This window comes from Petromyzon marinus, chromosome 21 (assembly GCF_048934315.1).
Source record: "Petromyzon marinus isolate PM22_M1 ecotype Great Lakes invasive population chromosome 21, UKy_Petmar_22M1.pri1.0, whole genome shotgun sequence".
Classification (NCBI taxonomy): domain Eukaryota; kingdom Metazoa; phylum Chordata; class Hyperoartia; order Petromyzontiformes; family Petromyzontidae; genus Petromyzon; species Petromyzon marinus.
This window is the reverse complement of record NC_133687.1, coordinates 11,075,277-11,095,079: the sequence shown is the minus strand read 5'-3', so window position 1 is coordinate 11,095,079 and position 19,803 is coordinate 11,075,277. Positions and strand designations below refer to the sequence as shown.

Below are 19,803 nucleotides of genomic sequence, written 5' to 3'. Positions count from 1 at the left end.
GCAGCAGCTGTAGGGCCCAACTAAAACTCCTAGTATTCGAGTCTGTTATTATGGATTATTACTCGCCTGATTGTCACATCCCATATAGTGTAGTGGTCAGGCTTCCTGATTTTCACTCAGGCTCCCCTTGTTGAATTCCCGTGAGGAAGAGTATATAATAATGCGGGTTTCTCCCCTTTTTTCTGGCAACAAAACTGAAACCTTTATACGAGGAATCATGTGTGCATTAACCACAATACTTGTGGTCAAAATGCAAACAATAAACACACTATGATAAGATGTGCATTGTCCTTGAAACTGATTGGTCCACACCAGAGACGGCTTTCTTTTGAGCCTCGTCTCAATTGGTGTGAGACCAGAGGAAGCCAAAAGGCGTACAGCTCAAAGACAATGCACTATGAAAGTAATGAGGGCTCGGGGTGAGCATCTACATCATTAGACCTCTTTTGGCAGTACCAAAATATAATAATAGGGGTTTTCCCCTTTTTTCTGGCAACAAAAATTAAACCTTTTTACGACTTTTTGTTGCCAGAAAAAAGGGGAAAACCCACTATTCTTATATTTTGGTACTGGCAAAGGAGGTCTAATGATGAAGAGGTGATAAGTTTTTCATTATATTTTAGTTTGGTTGCTGTGTCAACATCAACCACTTTTCTTTCTTGTATAGAAAACATAGTATCTTACATAGACGGCATGAGTGTCAGGTTGAATACGTATGGTTTTCAAAAACTTTGATGATGATTGCGAAATCATCAAATCAGTTTGTGTGTAGATGTTGAGCAGATTGTTGCATCACGTGACCATGAGCGCTGAAAGCTTGGGGAGGCCTTAATCCAGCAGTGGACTGACCATGGCTGATGGTGACGATGAAGAATGTAATGCTAGATGAGACATGGTTTCATTCACTTTTTCATGATAACTTTGCAAGTTTTTTTACAATATGAGTAAAAATATTGGTATATGAATACCAATGCATTTAATGTGAATTTGACCAGCCTCCCATATGGTCTAGTGGTTAGGATTCCTGGTTTTCACCCAGGCGGCCCGGGTTCAATTCCCGGTATGGGAACTAAAGCTTGATTTTCCTCATTGGATTTGCTGGTTCGATGTGAGTTCGACACTTTTTTCGGGGATATTTATTGTAATACTTTTTTTTATTAATTGGATTACGCCGGTAGTAAAGCTATTACGTTTTATTCTTTGGTTCTTTCGGTAAAGTCACGTAGAATTATGTTGAATAAGTCACATGTGCCATTCTTACTTTATAATCACAGTGCAAGTTGTTGAGACTCTTACGTTAATTTTATTGAAAATGATAACTTTTATAATCCGCGGCCCTCTTGAGACTCCTATTACCCGCAGCAGCTGTAGGGCCCAACTAAAACTCCTAGTATTCGAGTCTGTTATTATGGATTATTACTCGCCTGATTGTCACATCCCATATAGTGTAGTGGTCAGGCTTCCTGATTTTCACTCAGGCTCCCCTTGTTGAATGCCCGTGAGGAAGAGTATATAATAATGCGGGTTTCTCCCCTTTTTTCTGGCAACAAAACTGAAACCTTTATACGAGGAATCATGTGTGCATTAACCACAATACTTGTGGTCAAAATGCAAACAATAAACACACTATGATAAGATGTGCATTGTCCTTGAAACTGATTGGTCCACACCAGAGACGGCTTTCTTTTGAGCCTCGTCTCAATTGGTGTGAGACCAGAGGAAGCCAAAAGGCGTACAGCTCAAAGACAATGCACTATGAAAGTAATGAGGGCTCGGGGTGAGCATCTACATCATTAGACCTCTTTTGGCAGTACCAAAATATAATAATAGGGGTTTTCCCCTTTTTTCTGGCAACAAAAATTAAACCTTTTACGACTTTTTGTTGCCAGAAAAAAGGGGAAAAACCACTATTATTATATTTTGGTACTGGCAAAGGAGGTCTAATGATGAAGAGGTGATAAGTTTGTCATTATATTTTAGTTTGGTTGCTGTGTCAACATCAACCACTTTTCTTTCTTGTATAGAAAACATAGTATCTTACATAGACGGCATGAGTGTCAGGTTGAATACGTATGGTTTTCAAATACTTTGATGATGATTGCGAAATCATCAAATCAGTTTGTGTGTAGATGTTGAGCAGATTGTTGCATCACGTGATCATGAGCGCTGAAAGCTTGGGGAGGCCTTAATCCAGCAGTGGACTGACCATGGCTGATGGTGACGATGAAGAATGTAATGGTAGATGAGACATGGTTTCATTCACTTTTTCATGATAACTTTGCAAGTTTTTTTACAAAATGAGTAAAAATATTGGTATATGAATACCAATGCATTTAATGTGAATTTGACCAGCCTCCCATATGGTCTAGTGGTTAGGATTCCTGGTTTTCACCCAGGCGGCCCGGGTTCAATTCCCGGTATGGGAACTGAAGTTTGATTTTCCTCATTGGATTTGCTGGTTCGATGTGAGTTCGACACTTTTTTCGGGGATATTTATTGTAATACTTTTTTTATTAATTGGATTACGCCGGTAGTAAAGCTATTACGTTTTATTCTTTGGTTCTTTCGGTAAAGTTACGTAGAATTATGTTGAATAAGTCACATGTGCCATTCTTACTTTATAATCACAGTGCAAGTTGTTGAGACTCTTACGTTAATTTTATTGAAAAGGATAACTTGTATAATCCGCGGCCCTCTTGAGACTCCTATTACCCGCAGCAGCTGTAGGGCCCAACTAAAACTCCTAGTATTCGAGTCTGTTATTATGGATTATTACTCGCCTGATTGTCACATCCCATATAGTGTAGTGGTCAGGCTTCCTGATTTTCACTCAGGCTCCCCTTGTTGAATTCCCGTGAGGAAGAGTATATAATAATGCGGGTTTCTCCCCTTTTTTCTGGCAACAAAACTGAAACCTTTATACGAGGAATCATGTGTGCATTAACCACAATACTTGTGGTCAAAATGCAAACAATAAACACACTATGATAAGATGTGCATTGTCCTTGAAACTGATTGGTCCACACCAGAGACGGCTTTCTTTTGAGCCTCGTCTCAATTGGTGTGAGACCAGAGGAAGCCAAAAGGCGTACAGCTCAAAGACAATGCACTATGAAAGTAATGAGGGCTCGGGGTGAGCATCTACATCATTAGACCTCTTTTGGCAGTACCAAAATATAATAATAGGGGTTTTCCCCTTTTTTCTGGCAACAAAAATTAAACCTTTTTACGACTTTTTGTTGCCAGAAAAAAGGGGAAAAACCACTATTATTATATTTTGGTACTGGCAAAGGAGGTCTAATGATGAAGAGGTGATAAGTTTGTCATTATATTTTAGTTTGGTTGCTGTGTCAACATCAACCACTTTTCTTTCTTGTATAGAAAACATAGTATCTTACATAGACGGCATGAGTGTCAGGTTGAATACGTATGGTTTTCAAATACTTTGATGATGATTGCGAAATCATCAAATCAGTTTGTGTGTAGATGTTGAGCAGATTGTTGCATCACGTGATCATGAGCGCTGAAAGCTTGGGGAGGCCTTAATCCAGCAGTGGACTAACCATGGCTGATGGTGACGATGAAGAATGTAATGGTAGATGAGACATGGTTTCATTCACTTTTTCATGATAACTTTGCAAGTTTTTTTACAATATGAGTAAAAATATTGGTATATGAATACCAATGCATTTAATGTGAATTTGCCCAGCCTCCCATATGGTCTAGTGGTTAGGATTCCTGGTTTTCACCCAGGCGGCCCGGGTTCAATTCCCGGTATGGGAACTGAAGTTTGATTTTCCTCATTGGATTTGCTGGTTCGATGTGAGTTCGACACTTTTTTCGGGGATATTTTTTGTAATACTTTTTTTATTAATTGGATTACGCCGGTAGTAAAGCTATTACGTTTTATTCTTTGGTTCTTTCGGTAAAGTCACGTAGAATTATGTTGAATAAGTCACATGTGCCATTCTTACTTTATAATCACAGTGCAAGTTGTTGAGACTCTTACGTTAATTTTATTGAAAAGGATAACTTTTATAATCCGCGGCCCTCTTGAGACTCCTATTACCCGCAGCAGCTGTAGGGCCCAACTAAAACTCCTAGTATTCGAGTCTGTTATTATGGATTATTACTCGCCTGATTGTCACATCCCATATAGTGTAGTGGTCAGGCTTCCTGATTTTCACTCAGGCTCCCCTTGTTGAATTCCCGTGAGGAAGAGTATATAATAATGCGGGTTTCTCCCCTTTTTTCTGGCAACAAAACTGAAACCTTTATACGAGGAATCATGTGTGCATTAACCACAATACTTGTGGTCAAAATGCAAACAATAAACACACTATGATAAGATGTGCATTGTCCTTGAAACTGATTGGTCCACACCAGAGACGGCTTTCTTTTGAGCCTCGTCTCAATTGGTGTGAGACCAGAGGAAGCCAAAAGGCGTACAGCTCAAAGACAATGCACTATGAAAGTAATGAGGGCTCGGGGTGAGCATCTACATCATTAGACCTCTTTTGGCAGTACCAAAATATAATAATAGGGGTTTTCCCCTTTTTTCTGGCAACAAAAATTAAACCTTTTTACGACTTTTTGTTGCCAGAAAAAAGGGGAAAAACCACTATTATTATATTTTGGTACTGGCAAAGGAGGTCTAATGATGAAGAGGTGATAAGTTTGTCATTATATTTTAGTTTGGTTGCTGTGTCAACATCAACCACTTTTCTTTCTTGTATAGAAAACATAGTATCTTACATAGACGGCATGAGTGTCAGGTTGAATACGTATGGTTTTCAAATACTTTGATGATGATTGCGAAATCATCAAATCAGTTTGTGTGTAGATGTTGAGCAGATTGTTGCATCACGTGATCATGAGCGCTGAAAGCTTGGGGAGGCCTTAATCCAGCAGTGGACTGACCATGGCTGATGGTGACGATGAAGAATGTAATGGTAGATGAGACATGGTTTCATTCACTTTTTCATGATAACTTTGCAAGTTTTTTTACAATATGAGTAAAAATATTGGTATATGAATACCAATGCATTTAATGTGAATTTGCCCAGCCTCCCATATGGTCTAGTGGTTAGGATTCCTGGTTTTCACCCAGGCGGCCCGGGTTCAATTCCCGGTATGGGAACTAAAGTTTGATTTTCCTCATTGGATTTGCTGGCTCGATGTGAGTTCGACACTTTTTTCGGGGATATTTATTGTAATACTTTTTTTTATTAATTGGATTACGCCGGTAGTAAAGCTATTACGTTTTATTCTTTGGTTCTTTCGGTAAAGTTACGTAGAATTATGTTGAATAAGTCACATGTGCCATTCTTACTTTATAATCACAGTGCAAGTTGTTGAGACTCTTACGTTAATTTTATTGAACAGGATAACTTTTATAATCCGCGGCCCTCTTGAGACTCCTATTACCCGCAGCAGCTGTAGGGCCCAACTAAAACTCCTAGTATTCGAGTCTGTTATTATGGATTATTACTCGCCTGATTGTCACATCCCATATAGTGTAGTGGTCAGGCTTCCTGATTTTCATTCAGGCTCCCCTTGTTGAATTGCCGTGAGGAAGAGTATATAATAATAGGGTTTTCCCCCTTTTTTCTGGCAACAAAACTGAAACCTTTATACGAGGAATCATGTGTGCATTAACCACAATACTTGTGGTCAAAATGCAAACAACAAACACACTATGAAAAGATGTGCATTGTCCTTGAAACTGATTGGTCCACACCAGAGACGGCTTTCTTTTGAGCCTCGTCTCAATTGGTGTGAGACCAGAGGAAGCCAAAAGGCGTACAGCTCAAAGACAATGCACTATGAAAGTAATGAGGGCTCGGGGTGAGCATCTACATCATTAGACCTCTTTTGGCAGTACCAAAATATAATAATAGGGGTTTTCCCCTTTTTTCTGGCAACAAAAATTAAACCTTTTTACGACTTTTTGTTGCCAGAAAAAAGGGGAAAACCCCTATTATTATATTTTGGTGCTGGCAAAGGAGGTCTAATGATGAAGAGGAGATCAGTTTGTCATTTTATTTTCGTTTGGTTGCTGTGTCAACATCAACCACTTTTGTTTCTTGTATAGAAAACATAGTTTCTTACATAGACGGCATGAGTGTCAGGTTGAATACGTATGGTTTTCAAATACTTTGATGATTACGAAATCATCAAATCAGTTTGTGTGTAGATGTTGAGCAGATTGTTGCATCACGTGATCATGAGCGCTGAAAGCTTGGGGAGGCCTTAATCCAGCAGTGGACTGATCATGGCTGATGGTGACGATGAAGAATGTAATGGTAGATGAGACATGGTTTCATTCACTTTTTCATGATAACTTTGCAAGTTTTTTTACAAAATGAGTAAAAATATTGGTATACGAATACCAATGCATTTAATGTGAATTTGCCCAGCCTCCCATATGGTCTAGTGGTTAGGATTCCTGGTTTTCACCCAGGCGGTCCGGGTTCAATTCCCGGTATGGGAACTAAAGTTTGATTTTCCTCATTGGATTTGCTGGCTCGATGTGAGTTCGACACTTTTTTCGGGGATATTTATTGTAATACTTTTTTTTTATTAATTGGATTACGCCGGTAGTAAAGCTATTACGTTTTATTCTATGGTTCTTTCGGTAAAGTTACGTAGAATTATGTTGAATAAGTCACATGTGCCATTCTTACTTTATAATCACAGTGCAAGTTGTTGAGACTCTTACGTTAATTTTATTGAACAGGATAACTTTTATAATCCGCGGCCCTCTTGAGACTCCTATTACCCGCAGCAGCTGTAGGGCCCAACTAAAACTCCTAGTATTCGAGTCTGTTATTATGGATTATTACTCGCCTGATTGTCACATCCCATATAGTGTAGTGGTCAGGCTTCCTGATTTTCACTCAGGCTCCCCTTGTTGAATTCCCGTGAGGAAGAGTATATAATAATAGGGGTTTTCCCCTTTTTTCTGGCAACAAAACTGAAACCTTTATACAAAGAATCATGTGTGCATTAACCACAATACTTGTGGTCAAAATGCAAACAACAAACACACTATGATAAGATATGCATTGTCCTTGAATCTGATTGGTCCACACCAGAGACGGCTTTCTTTTGAGCCTCGTCTCAATTGGTGTGAGACCAGAGGAAGCCAAAAGGCGTACAGCTCAAAGACAATGCACTATGAAAGTAATGAGGGCTCGGGGTGAGCATCTACATCATTAGACCTCTTTTGGCAGTACCAAAATATAATAATAGGGTTTTCCCCTTTTTTTCTGGCAACAAAAATTAAACCTTTTTGCAACTTTTGTTGCCAGAAAAAAGGGGAAAAACCCCTATTATTATATTTTGGTACTGGCAAAGGAGGTCTATTGATGAAGAGGAGATAAGTTTGTCATTTTATTTTCGTTTGGTTGCTTTAAATCTAGAATTGATAACCTCTATGGGGAGGGTTTTCACCTATCTGTTAGAGCTTTTAACAGACAACGGGACAAGAAGTCGCAACTCATCGAGACGCTGACCTTCCTCAAAAGATGCCGCGATCATAAGTTTAAAGGTCGTGATCTAAGCGTGGCTTCTCCCACTCCAGCGCTGTCCTCCAGACAGTCTCGTCCCTTCACCTGATGAAGGCCGCTTGTGTTGTGGCCGAAACGTCGTGATTTTTTTGTTATTTTATTTTCACCTACGTGACTTTGCCCAATAGAACCAAAGAGTATGGATCCTAGCAGTCACGAAAGCTTTAAATCTAGAATAGCTAAGCGGATTGTTGCATCACGTGATCATGAGCGCTGGAAGCTTGGGGAGGCCTTAATCCAAGAGTGGACTGACCATGGCTGATGGTGACGATGAAGAATGTAATGGTAGATGAGACGTGGTTTCCTTCAGTTTTCATGATAACTTTGCAAGTTTTTTTACAATATGAGTAAAAATTTTTATATACGACTAGCAATGCATTTACTGTGGCTTTCCCCAGCCTCCCATATGGTCTAGTGGTTAGGATTCCTGGTTTTCACCCAGGCGGCCCGGGTTCAATTCCCGGTATGGGAACTAATGTTTCTTTTTCCTCATTGGATTTGCTGGCTCGATGTGAGTTCGACACTTTTTTCGGGAACATTTTTTGTAATATTCTTTTTTATCAATTGGATTACGCCGGTAGTAAAGCTATAACGTTTAATTCTTTGGTTCTTTCGGTAAAGTCACTTAGAATTATGTTGAATAAGTCACGTGTGCCATTCTTTATAATGACAGTGCAAGTTCAAGTTGTTGAGACTCTTACGTTAATTTTATTGAACAGGATAACTTTTCTAATCCGCGGCCCTCTTGAGACTCCTATTACCCGCAGCAGCTGTAGGGCCCAACTAAAACTAAAACCCATAGTATTCGAGTCTGTTATTATGAATTATTACTCGCCTGATTGTCACATCCCATATAGTGTAGTGGTCAGGCTTCCTGATTTTCACTCAGGCTCCCCTTGTTGAATTCCCGTGAGGAAGAGTATATAATAATAGGGTTTTTCCCCGTTTTTCTGGAAAGAAAACTGAAACCTTTATATAAGGAATCATGTGTGCATTAACCACAATACTTGTGGTCAAAATGCAAACAACAAACACACTATGATAAGATGTGCATTGTCCTTGAAACTGATTGGTCCACACCAGAGACGGCTTTCTTTTGAGCCTCGTCTCAATTGGTGTGAGACCAGAGGAAGCCAAAAGGCGTACAGCTCAAAGACAATGCACTATGAAAGTAATGAGGGCTCGGGGTGAGCATCTACATCATTAGACCTCTTTTGGCAGTACCAAAATATAATAATAGGGGTTTTCCCCTTTTTTCTGGCAACAAAAATTAAACCTTTTTACGACTTTTTGTTGCCAGAAAAAAGGGGAAAAACCACTATTATTATATTTTGGTACTGGCAAAGGAGGTCTAATGATGAAGAGGTGATAAGTTTGTCATAATATTTTAGTTTGGTTGCTGTGTCAACATCAACCACTTTTGTTTCTTGTATAGAAAACATAGTTTCTTACATAGACGGCATGAGTGTCAGGTTGAATACGTATGGTTTTCAAATACTTTGATGATTACGAAATCATCAAATCAGTTTGTGTGTAGATGTTGAGCAGATTGTTGCATCACGTGATCATGAGCGCTGAAAGCTTGGGGAGGCCTTAATCCAGCAGTGGACTGATCATGGCTGATGGTGACGATGAAGAATGTAATGGTAGATGAGACATGGTTTCATTCACTTTTTCATGATAACTTTGCAAGTTTTTTTACAAAATGAGTAAAAATATTGGTATACGAATACCAATGCATTTAATGTGAATTTGCCCAGCCTCCCATATGGTCTAGTGGTTAGGATTCCTGGTTTTCACCCAGGCGGTCCGGGTTCAATTCCCGGTATGGGAACTAAAGTTTGATTTTCCTCATTGGATTTGCTGGCTCGATGTGAGTTCGACACTTTTTTCGGGGATATTTATTGTAATACTTTTTTTTTATTAATTGGATTACGCCGGTAGTAAAGCTATTACGTTTTATTCTATGGTTCTTTCGGTAAAGTTACGTAGAATTATGTTGAATAAGTCACATGTGCCATTCTTACTTTATAATCACAGTGCAAGTTGTTGAGACTCTTACGTTAATTTTATTGAACAGGATAACTTTTATAATCCGCGGCCCTCTTGAGACTCCTATTACCCGCAGCAGCTGTAGGGCCCAACTAAAACTCCTAGTATTCGAGTCTGTTATTATGGATTATTACTCGCCTGATTGTCACATCCCATATAGTGTAGTGGTCAGGCTTCCTGATTTTCACTCAGGCTCCCCTTGTTGAATTCCCGTGAGGAAGAGTATATAATAATAGGGGTTTTCCCCTTTTTTCTGGCAACAAAACTGAAACCTTTATACAAAGAATCATGTGTGCATTAACCACAATACTTGTGGTCAAAATGCAAACAACAAACACACTATGATAAGATATGCATTGTCCTTGAATCTGATTGGTCCACACCAGAGACGGCTTTCTTTTGAGCCTCGTCTCAATTGGTGTGAGACCAGAGGAAGCCAAAAGGCGTACAGCTCAAAGACAATGCACTATGAAAGTAATGAGGGCTCGGGGTGAGCATCTACATCATTAGACCTCTTTTGGCAGTACCAAAATATAATAATAGGGTTTTCCCCTTTTTTTCTGGCAACAAAAATTAAACCTTTTTGCAACTTTTGTTGCCAGAAAAAAGGGGAAAAACCCCTATTATTATATTTTGGTACTGGCAAAGGAGGTCTATTGATGAAGAGGAGATAAGTTTGTCATTTTATTTTCGTTTGGTTGCTTTAAATCTAGAATTGATAACCTCTATGGGGAGGGTTTTCACCTATCTGTTAGAGCTTTTAACAGACAACGGGACAAGAAGTCGCAACTCATCGAGACGCTGACCTTCCTCAAAAGATGCCGCGATCATAAGTTTAAAGGTCGTGATCTAAGCGTGGCTTCTCCCACTCCAGCGCTGTCCTCCAGACAGTCTCGTCCCTTCACCTGATGAAGGCCGCTTGTGTTGTGGCCGAAACGTCGTGATTTTTTTGTTATTTTATTTTCACCTACGTGACTTTGCCCAATAGAACCAAAGAGTATGGATCCTAGCAGTCACGAAAGCTTTAAATCTAGAATAGCTAAGCGGATTGTTGCATCACGTGATCATGAGCGCTGGAAGCTTGGGGAGGCCTTAATCCAAGAGTGGACTGACCATGGCTGATGGTGACGATGAAGAATGTAATGGTAGATGAGACGTGGTTTCCTTCAGTTTTCATGATAACTTTGCAAGTTTTTTTACAATATGAGTAAAAATTTTTATATACGACTAGCAATGCATTTACTGTGGCTTTCCCCAGCCTCCCATATGGTCTAGTGGTTAGGATTCCTGGTTTTCACCCAGGCGGCCCGGGTTCAATTCCCGGTATGGGAACTAATGTTTCTTTTTCCTCATTGGATTTGCTGGCTCGATGTGAGTTCGACACTTTTTTCGGGAACATTTTTTGTAATATTCTTTTTTATCAATTGGATTACGCCGGTAGTAAAGCTATAACGTTTAATTCTTTGGTTCTTTCGGTAAAGTCACTTAGAATTATGTTGAATAAGTCACGTGTGCCATTCTTTATAATGACAGTGCAAGTTCAAGTTGTTGAGACTCTTACGTTAATTTTATTGAACAGGATAACTTTTCTAATCCGCGGCCCTCTTGAGACTCCTATTACCCGCAGCAGCTGTAGGGCCCAACTAAAACTAAAACCCATAGTATTCGAGTCTGTTATTATGAATTATTACTCGCCTGATTGTCACATCCCATATAGTGTAGTGGTCAGGCTTCCTGATTTTCACTCAGGCTCCCCTTGTTGAATTCCCGTGAGGAAGAGTATATAATAATAGGGTTTTTCCCCGTTTTTCTGGAAAGAAAACTGAAACCTTTATATAAGGAATCATGTGTGCATTAACCACAATACTTGTGGTCAAAATGCAAACAACAAACACACTATGATAAGATGTGCATTGTCCTTGAAACTGATTGGTCCACACCAGAGACGGCTTTCTTTTGAGCCTCGTCTCAATTGGTGTGAGACCAGAGGAAGCCAAAAGGCGTACAGCTCAAAGACAATGCACTATGAAAGTAATGAGGGCTCGGGGTGAGCATCTACATCATTAGACCTCTTTTGGCAGTACCAAAATATAATAATAGGGGTTTTCCCCTTTTTTCTGGCAACAAAAATTAAACCTTTTTACGACTTTTTGTTGCCAGAAAAAAGGGGAAAAACCACTATTATTATATTTTGGTACTGGCAAAGGAGGTCTAATGATGAAGAGGTGATAAGTTTGTCATAATATTTTAGTTTGGTTGCTGTGTCAACATCAACCACTTTTCTTTCTTGTATAGAAAACATAGTATCTTACATAGACGGCATGAGTGTCAGGTTGAATACGTATGGTTTTCAAATACTTTGATGATGATTGCGAAATCATCAAATCAGTTTGTGTGTAGATGTTGAGCAGATTGTTGCATCACGTGATCATGAGCGCTGAAAGCTTGGGGAGGCCTTATTCCAGCAGTGGACTAACCATGGCTGATGGTGACGATGAAGAATGTAATGGTAGATGAGACATGGTTTCATTCACTTTTTCATGATAACTTTGCAAGTTTTTTTACAATATGAGTAAAAATATTGGTATATGAATACCAATGCATTTAATGTGAATTTGCCCAGCCTCCCATATGGTCTAGTGGTTAGGATTCCTGGTTTTCACCCAGGCGGCCCGGGTTCAATTCCCGGTATGGGAACTGAAGTTTGATTTTCCTCATTGGATTTGCTGGTTCGATGTGAGTTCGACACTTTTTTCGGGGATATTTTTTGTAATACTTTTTTTATTAATTGGATTACGCCGGTAGTAAAGCTATTACGTTTTATTCTTTGGTTCTTTCGGTAAAGTTACGTAGAATTATGTTGAATAAGTCACATGTGCCATTCTTACTTTATAATCACAGTGCAAGTTGTTGAGACTCTTACGTTAATTTTATTGAAAAGGATAACTTTTATAATCCGCGGCCCTCTTGAGACTCCTATTACCCGCAGCAGCTGTAGGGCCCAACTAAAACTCCTAGTATTCGAGTCTGTTATTATGGATTATTACTCGCCTGATTGTCACATCCCATATAGTGTAGTGGTCAGGCTTCCTGATATTCACTCAGGCTCCCCTTGTTGAATTCCCGTGAGGAAGAGTATATAATAATGCGGGTTTCTCCCCTTTTTTCTGGCAACAAAACTGAAACCTTTATACGAGGAATCATGTGTGCATTAACCACAATACTTGTGGTCAAAATGCAAACAATAAACACACTATGATAAGATGTGCATTGTCCTTGAAACTGATTGGTCCACACCAGAGACGGCTTTCTTTTGAGCCTCGTCTCAATTGGTGTGAGACCAGAGGAAGCCAAAAGGCGTACAGCTCAAAGACAATGCACTATGAAAGTAATGAGGGCTCGGGGTGAGCATCTACATCATTAGACCTCTTTTGGCAGTACCAAAATATAATAATAGGGGTTTTCCCCTTTTTTCTGGCAACAAAAATTAAACCTTTTTACGACTTTTTGTTGCCAGAAAAAAGGGGAAAACCCACTATTATTATATTTTGGTACTGGCAAAGGAGGTCTAATGATGAAGAGGTGATAAGTTTGTCATTATATTTTAGTTTGGTTGCTGTGTCAACATCAACCACTTTTCTTTCTTGTATAGAAAACATAGTATCTTACATAGACGGCATGAGTGTCAGGTTGAATACGTATGGTTTTCAAAAACTTTGATGATGATTGCGAAATCATCAAATCAGTTTGTGTGTAGATGTTGAGCAGATTGTTGCATCACGTGACCATGAGCGCTGAAAGCTTGGGGAGGCCTTAATCCAGCAGTGGACTGACCATGGCTGATGGTGACGATGAAGAATGTAATGCTAGATGAGACATGGTTTCATTCACTTTTTCATGATAACTTTGCAAGTTTTTTTACAATATGAGTAAAAATATTGGTATATGAATACCAATGCATTTAATGTGAATTTGCCCAGCCTCCCATATGGTCTAGTGGTTAGGATTCCTGGTTTTCACCCAGGCGGCCCGGGTTCAATTCCCGGTATGGGAACTAAAGCTTGATTTTCCTCATTGGATTTGCTGGCTCGATGTGAGTTCGACACTTTTTTCGGGGATATTTATTGTAATACTTTTTTTTATTAATTGGATTACGCCGGTAGTAAAGCTATTACGTTTTATTCTTTGGTTCTTTCGGTAAAGTCACGTAGAATTATGTTGAATAAGTCACATGTGCCATTCTTACTTTATAATCACAGTGCAAGTTGTTGAGACTCTTACGTTAATTTTATTGAACAGGATAACTTTTATAATCCGCGGCCCTCTTGAGACTCCTATTACCCGCAGCAGCTGTAGGGCCCAACTAAAACTCCTAGTATTCGAGTCTGTTATTATGGATTATTACTCGCCTGATTGTCACATCCCATATAGTGTAGTGGTCAGGCTTCCTGATTTTCACTCAGGCTCCCCTTGTTGAATTCCCGTGAGGAAGAGTATATAATAATGCGGGTTTCTCCCCTTTTTTCTGGCAACAAAACTGAAACCTTTATACGAGGAATCATGTGTGCATTAACCAGAATACTTGTGGTCAAAATGCAAACAATAAACACACTATGATAAGATGTGCATTGTCCTTGAAACTGATTGGTCCACACCAGAGACGGCTTTCTTTTGAGCCTCGTCTCAATTGGTGTGAGACCAGAGGAAGCCAAAAGGCGTACAGCTCAAAGACAATGCACTATGAAAGTAATGAGGGCTCGGGGTGAGCATCTACATCATTAGACCTCTTTTGGCAGTACCAAAATATAATAATAGGGGTTTTCCCCTTTTTTCTGGCAACAAAAATTAAACCTTTTTACGACTTTTTGTTGCCAGAAAAAAGGGGAAAACCCACTATTATTATATTTTGGTACTGGCAAAGGAGGTCTAATGATGAAGAGGTGATAAGTTTGTCATTATATTTTAGTTTGGTTGCTGTGTCAACATCAACCACTTTTCTTTCTTGTATAGAAAACATAGTATCTTACATAGACGGCATGAGTGTCAGGTTGAATACGTATGGTTTTCAAATACTTTGATGATGATTGCGAAATCATCAAATCAGTTTGTGTGTAGATGTTGAGCAGATTGTTGCATCACGTGATCATGAGCGCTGAAAGCTTGGGGAGGCCTTAATCCAGCAGTGGACTGACCATGGCTGATGGTGACGATGAAGAATGTAATGGTAGATGAGACATGGTTTCATTCACTTTTTCATGATAACTTTGCAAGTTTTTGTACAATATGAGTAAAAATATTGGTATATGAATACCAATGCATTTAATGTGAATTTGCCCAGCCTCCCATATGGTCTAGTGGTTAGGATTCCTGGTTTTCACCCAGGCGGCCCGGGTTCAATTCCCGGTATGGGAACTAAAGTTTGATTTTCCTCATTGGATTTGCTGGCTCGATGTGAGTTCGACACTTTTTTCGGGGATATTTATTGTAATACTTTTTTTTATTAATTGGATTACGCCGGTAGTAAAGCTATTACGTTTTATTCTTTGGTTCTTTCGGTAAAGTTACGTAGAATTATGTTGAATAAGTCACATGTGCCATTCTTACTTTATAATCACAGTGCAAGTTGTTGAGACTCTTACGTTAATTTTATTGAACAGGATAACTTTTATAATCCGCGGCCCTCTTGAGACTCCTATTACCCACAGCAGCTGTAGGGCCCAACTAAAACTCCTAGTATTCGAGTCTGTTATTATGGATTATTACTCGCCTGATTGTCACATCCCATATAGTGTAGTGGTCAGGCTTCCTGATTTTCATTCAGGCTCCCCTTGTTGAATTCCCGTGAGGAAGAGTATATAATAATAGGGTTTTCCCCCTTTTTTCTGGCAACAAAACTGAAACCTTTATACGAGGAATCATGTGTGCATTAACCACAATACTTGTGGTCAAAATGCAAACAACAAACACACTATGAAAAGATGTGCATTGTCCTTGAAACTGATTGGTCCACACCAGAGACGGCTTTCTTTTGAGCCTCGTCTCAATTGGTGTGAGACCAGAGGAAGCCAAAAGGCGTACAGCTCAAAGACAATGCACTATGAAAGTAATGAGGGCTCGGGGTGAGCATCTACATCATTAGACCTCTTTTGGCAGTACCAAAATATAATAATAGGGGTTTTCCCCTTTTTTCTGGCAACAAAAATTAAACCTTTTTACGACTTTTTGTTGCCAGAAAAAAGGGGAAAACCCCTATTATTATATTTTGGTGCTGGCAAAGGAGGTCTAATGATGAAGAGGAGATCAGTTTGTCATTTTATTTTCGTTTGGTTGCTGTGTCAACATCAACCACTTTTGTTTCTTGTATAGAAAACATAGTTTCTTACATAGACGGCATGAGTGTCAGGTTGAATACGTATGGTTTTCAAATACTTTGATGATTACGAAATCATCAAATCAGTTTGTGTGTAGATGTTGAGCAGATTGTTGCATCACGTGATCATGAGCGCTGAAAGCTTGGGGAGGCCTTAATCCAGCAGTGGACTGATCATGGCTGATGGTGACGATGAAGAATGTAATGGTAGATGAGACATGGTTTCATTCACTTTTTCATGATAACTTTGCAAGTTTTTTTACAAAATGAGTAAAAATATTGGTATACGAATACCAATGCATTTAATGTGAATTTGCCCAGCCTCCCATATGGTCTAGTGGTTAGGATTCCTGGTTTTCACCCAGGCGGTCCGGGTTCAATTCCCGGTATGGGAACTAAAGTTTGATTTTCCTCATTGGATTTGCTGGCTCGATGTGAGTTCGACACTTTTTTCGGGGATATTTATTGTAATACTTTTTTTTTATTAATTGGATTACGCCGGTAGTAAAGCTATTACGTTTTATTCTATGGTTCTTTCGGTAAAGTTACGTAGAATTATGTTGAATAAGTCACATGTGCCATTCTTACTTTATAATCACAGTGCAAGTTGTTGAGACTCTTACGTTAATTTTATTGAACAGGATAACTTTTATAATCCGCGGCCCTCTTGAGACTCCTATTACCCGCAGCAGCTGTAGGGCCCAACTAAAACTCCTAGTATTCGAGTCTGTTATTATGGATTATTACTCGCCTGATTGTCACATCCCATATAGTGTAGTGGTCAGGCTTCCTGATTTTCACTCAGGCTCCCCTTGTTGAATTCCCGTGAGGAAGAGTATATAATAATAGGGGTTTTCCCCTTTTTTCTGGCAACAAAACTGAAACCTTTATACAAAGAATCATGTGTGCATTAACCACAATACTTGTGGTCAAAATGCAAACAACAAACACACTATGATAAGATATGCATTGTCCTTGAATCTGATTGGTCCACACCAGAGACGGCTTTCTTTTGAGCCTCGTCTCAATTGGTGTGAGACCAGAGGAAGCCAAAAGGCGTACAGCTCAAAGACAATGCACTATGAAAGTAATGAGGGCTCGGGGTGAGCATCTACATCATTAGACCTCTTTTGGCAGTACCAAAATATAATAATAGGGTTTTCCCCTTTTTTTCTGGCAACAAAAATTAAACCTTTTTGCAACTTTTGTTGCCAGAAAAAAGGGGAAAAACCCCTATTATTATATTTTGGTACTGGCAAAGGAGGTCTATTGATGAAGAGGAGATAAGTTTGTCATTTTATTTTCGTTTGGTTGCTTTAAATCTAGAATTGATAACCTCTATGGGGAGGGTTTTCACCTATCTGTTAGAGCTTTTAACAGACAACGGGACAAGAAGTCGCAACTCATCGAGACGCTGACCTTCCTCAAAAGATGCCGCGATCATAAGTTTAAAGGTCGTGATCTAAGCGTGGCTTCTCCCACTCCAGCGCTGTCCTCCAGACAGTCTCGTCCCTTCACCTGATGAAGGCCGCTTGTGTTGTGGCCGAAACGTCGTGATTTTTTTGTTATTTTATTTTCACCTACGTGACTTTGCCCAATAGAACCAAAGAGTATGGATCCTAGCAGTCACGAAAGCTTTAAATCTAGAATAGCTAAGCGGATTGTTGCATCACGTGATCATGAGCGCTGGAAGCTTGGGGAGGCCTTAATCCAAGAGTGGACTGACCATGGCTGATGGTGACGATGAAGAATGTAATGGTAGATGAGACGTGGTTTCCTTCAGTTTTCATGATAACTTTGCAAGTTTTTTTACAATATGAGTAAAAAATTTTATATACGACTAGCAATGCATTTACTGTGGCTTTCCCCAGCCTCCCATATGGTCTAGTGGTTAGGATTCCTGGTTTTCACCCAGGCGGCCCGGGTTCAATTCCCGGTATGGGAACTAATGTTTCTTTTTCCTCATTGGATTTGCTGGCTCGATGTGAGTTCGACACTTTTTTCGGGAACATTTTTTGTAATATTCTTTTTTATCAATTGGATTACGCCGGTAGTAAAGCTATAACGTTTAATTCTTTGGTTCTTTCGGTAAAGTCACTTAGAATTATGTTGAATAAGTCACGTGTGCCATTCTTTATAATGACAGTGCAAGTTCAAGTTGTTGAGACTCTTACGTTAATTTTATTGAACAGGATAACTTTTCTAATCCGCGGCCCTCTTGAGACTCCTATTACCCGCAGCAGCTGTAGGGCCCAACTAAAACTAAAACCCATAGTATTCGAGTCTGTTATTATGAATTATTACTCGCCTGATTGTCACATCCCATATAGTGTAGTGGTCAGGCTTCCTGATTTTCACTCAGGCTCCCCTTGTTGAATTCCCGTGAGGAAGAGTATATAATAATAGGGTTTTTCCCCGTTTTTCTGGAAAGAAAACTGAAACCTTTATATAAGGAATCATGTGTGCATTAACCACAATACTTGTGGTCAAAATGCAAACAACAAACACACTATGATAAGATGTGCATTGTCCTTGAAACTGATTGGTGCACACCAGAGACGGCTTTCTTTTGAGCCTCGTCTCAATTGTTGTGAGACCAGAGGACGCCAAAAGGCGTACAGCTCAAAGACAATGCACTATGAATTTAATGAGGGCTCGGGGTGAGCATCTACATCATTAGACCTCTTTTGGCAGTACCAAAATATAGTAATAGGGGTTTTCCCCTTTTTTCTGGCAACAAAAATTAAACCTTTTTACGACTTTTGTTGCCAGAAAAAAGGGGAAAAACCCCTATTATTATATTTTGGTACTGGCAAAGGAGGTCTAATGATGAAGAGGAGATAAGTTTGTCATTTTATTTTCGTTTGGTTGCTGTGTCGACATCAACCACTTTTCTTTCATGTATAGAAAACATAGTATCTTACATAGACGGCATGAGTGTCAGGTTGAATACGCATTGGTTTTCAAATTACTTTGATGATGATTGTGAAATCATCAAATCAGTTTGTGTCCAGGTGCTGAGCGGATTGTTGCATCACGTGATCATGAGCGCTGGAAGCTTGGGGAGGCCTTAATCCAGCAGTGGACTGACCATGGCTGATGGTGATGATGAAGAATGTAATGGTAGATGAGACATGGTTTCTTTCACTATTTCATGATAACTTTCCTAGTTTTTTACAATAGGAGTAAATTTTTTGATATACGACTACCAATGCATTTAATGTGCCATTACCCGGACTCCCATATGGTCTAGTGGTTAGGATTTCTGGTTTTCACCCAGGCGGCCTGGGTTCAATTCCCGGTATGGGAACTAAACTATTATTTTCCTCATTGGATTTGCTGGCTCGATGTGAGTTCGACACTTTTCTCGGGAACATTTATTGTAATATTATTTTATATTAATTGGATTACGCCGGTAGTAAAGCTATTACGTTTTATTCTTTGGTTCTTTCGGTAAAGTTACGTAGAATTATGTTGAATAAGTCACATGTGCCATTCTTACTTTAAAATGGCAGTTCAAGTTGTTGAGACTCTTACGTTAATTTTATTGAACAGGATAACTTTTCTAATCCGCGGCCCTCTTGAGACTCCTATTACCCGCAGCAGCTGTAGGGCCCAACTAAAACTCCTATTATCCGATGATCTATTTCTTCCTATTATCCGCGATCTTACCGATAATCGATTGCGGAGCGGGTGCTGCATGCTTGTAGTCCCCCCTCCCCATGGACAAGAGTCACGTGGAAAATGGCTCCAAATTCCCGCTGGTTATCCATGATTAACTGACGGAGATGACAGGCATAATGCTCCAGC

At 39.5% G+C, this 19,803-nt stretch overlaps 14 non-coding genes across 14 annotated transcripts; all 14 read left to right on the top strand.

The window, feature by feature from the left end:
- The first annotated feature begins 997 nt into the window (after positions 1 to 997).
- TRNAE-UUC (transfer RNA glutamic acid (anticodon UUC)) lies at positions 998 to 1,069 on the top strand. The gene has a single exon. It is a non-coding gene; the product is annotated as a tRNA-Glu (tRNA).
- A 1,285-nt stretch (positions 1,070 to 2,354) lies between these two features.
- Positions 2,355 to 2,426, top strand: TRNAE-UUC (transfer RNA glutamic acid (anticodon UUC)). The gene has a single exon. It is a non-coding gene; the product is annotated as a tRNA-Glu (tRNA).
- A 1,285-nt stretch (positions 2,427 to 3,711) lies between these two features.
- Positions 3,712 to 3,783, top strand: TRNAE-UUC (transfer RNA glutamic acid (anticodon UUC)). Its single transcript has one exon. It is a non-coding gene; the product is annotated as a tRNA-Glu (tRNA).
- A 1,285-nt stretch (positions 3,784 to 5,068) lies between these two features.
- On the top strand, positions 5,069 to 5,140 carry TRNAE-UUC (transfer RNA glutamic acid (anticodon UUC)). Its single transcript has one exon. It is a non-coding gene; the product is annotated as a tRNA-Glu (tRNA).
- A 1,281-nt stretch (positions 5,141 to 6,421) lies between these two features.
- Positions 6,422 to 6,493, top strand: TRNAE-UUC (transfer RNA glutamic acid (anticodon UUC)). The gene has a single exon. It is a non-coding gene; the product is annotated as a tRNA-Glu (tRNA).
- A 1,478-nt stretch (positions 6,494 to 7,971) lies between these two features.
- On the top strand, positions 7,972 to 8,043 carry TRNAE-UUC (transfer RNA glutamic acid (anticodon UUC)). Its single transcript has one exon. It is a non-coding gene; the product is annotated as a tRNA-Glu (tRNA).
- A 1,290-nt stretch (positions 8,044 to 9,333) lies between these two features.
- Positions 9,334 to 9,405, top strand: TRNAE-UUC (transfer RNA glutamic acid (anticodon UUC)). The gene has a single exon. It is a non-coding gene; the product is annotated as a tRNA-Glu (tRNA).
- Positions 9,406 to 10,883: 1,478 nt separating this feature from the next.
- Positions 10,884 to 10,955, top strand: TRNAE-UUC (transfer RNA glutamic acid (anticodon UUC)). Its single transcript has one exon. It is a non-coding gene; the product is annotated as a tRNA-Glu (tRNA).
- A 1,293-nt stretch (positions 10,956 to 12,248) lies between these two features.
- On the top strand, positions 12,249 to 12,320 carry TRNAE-UUC (transfer RNA glutamic acid (anticodon UUC)). Its single transcript has one exon. It is a non-coding gene; the product is annotated as a tRNA-Glu (tRNA).
- A 1,285-nt stretch (positions 12,321 to 13,605) lies between these two features.
- TRNAE-UUC (transfer RNA glutamic acid (anticodon UUC)) lies at positions 13,606 to 13,677 on the top strand. Its single transcript has one exon. It is a non-coding gene; the product is annotated as a tRNA-Glu (tRNA).
- A 1,286-nt stretch (positions 13,678 to 14,963) lies between these two features.
- Positions 14,964 to 15,035, top strand: TRNAE-UUC (transfer RNA glutamic acid (anticodon UUC)). The gene has a single exon. It is a non-coding gene; the product is annotated as a tRNA-Glu (tRNA).
- A 1,281-nt stretch (positions 15,036 to 16,316) lies between these two features.
- Positions 16,317 to 16,388, top strand: TRNAE-UUC (transfer RNA glutamic acid (anticodon UUC)). The gene has a single exon. It is a non-coding gene; the product is annotated as a tRNA-Glu (tRNA).
- Positions 16,389 to 17,866: 1,478 nt separating this feature from the next.
- Positions 17,867 to 17,938, top strand: TRNAE-UUC (transfer RNA glutamic acid (anticodon UUC)). Its single transcript has one exon. It is a non-coding gene; the product is annotated as a tRNA-Glu (tRNA).
- Positions 17,939 to 19,231: 1,293 nt separating this feature from the next.
- On the top strand, positions 19,232 to 19,303 carry TRNAE-UUC (transfer RNA glutamic acid (anticodon UUC)). Its single transcript has one exon. It is a non-coding gene; the product is annotated as a tRNA-Glu (tRNA).
- Positions 19,304 to 19,803: the final 500 nt, after the last annotated feature.